Source organism: Microtus ochrogaster, chromosome 19 (assembly GCF_000317375.1).
Source record: "Microtus ochrogaster isolate Prairie Vole_2 chromosome 19, MicOch1.0, whole genome shotgun sequence".
NCBI classification, from domain to species: domain Eukaryota; kingdom Metazoa; phylum Chordata; class Mammalia; order Rodentia; family Cricetidae; genus Microtus; species Microtus ochrogaster.
In genome coordinates, this window is record NC_022021.1 from 24,533,948 (window position 1) to 24,534,889 (window position 942).

At 40.1% G+C, this 942-nt stretch overlaps 1 protein-coding gene across 3 annotated transcripts in view; it reads left to right on the plus strand.

Moving 5' to 3' along the window:
* Window positions 1-942, plus strand: part of Cast (calpastatin) — a 101,146-nt gene that overhangs the window by 70,129 nt on the left and 30,075 nt on the right. The window lies entirely within an intron of this gene.

The following is a 942-nucleotide window of genomic DNA, read 5'->3' on the forward strand; positions in this document are numbered from 1 at the left end:
TATATGGAGCGAAAATGTGTAAACCTAATAGGAGAACCAGGATAGTCTAACTAACCCAGTCACTAACCCAGATGAATAATTGGAAAACAGTGATGTAAAAGGAACTCATGAAGCACCATGGGTAATGTCGTTGCTCTCCAGATTATGTATAGGAGTGTGTTCACTGTCATAGAAGCTAGTGAGTACCAAAACACTAATAAAATAACTTTCCACTTACGTCTGGTGAGCTTTCTCCTAGTCCTCAACGACAGCTATTTCATAAGAAGCTCTTCCAATCCTCTAAATTCTTGAGCTAATTCGTGGAGTCTGGGGGTGATCATTCATAATGAATAGCCTTGTGTTTTGATAAGCCTCGCACCAGTCCTTGCTTCTTATCGGAGTCCAGGGGATCCCAGCACCTCCCACGTTAGGCAACACCTATACAAACAATGGAAGTCTCCAGAGAACAGACCCAATTCCACTTATAACACATAAACTTTGTTTTGCCTACAGTGATACCTTTTAAGCCACCTGATTTTTAGGTATGTGTACCTGGTCCAGCATGTAGACTTCCTTTTGTTCTAACTTCTGTTCCTTTGGTGTCTTGTATGGTGTAGCCATTTTAAAAACATAAGGAGCAAAAAGAGGTGAAAAAAGAGATCCATCTGTGTGTATATCTGCTCATAGCCTGGAAGTATAGAGACAATCTTCCTGTTTGGATGACCCTTGATATTCATGGAGTCTCCTTAGGGACTAGACACAGCACACCTCCCTGAGTTGGGCAGTATTTTTGCGTATCAGAACTTCCACTGACAATAACAGAGTAAAATCTGAAGTTTGAAAATAAGCAAAAAACTTTCCATTCTAAACAACATACAATTCAAATCCCAGAACAAAGAGTGCCTGGCTGATTAAAATTGCTTGAAAATTTTTAAGGCTTAATCAAAAAGCTGAGCGGTGGTG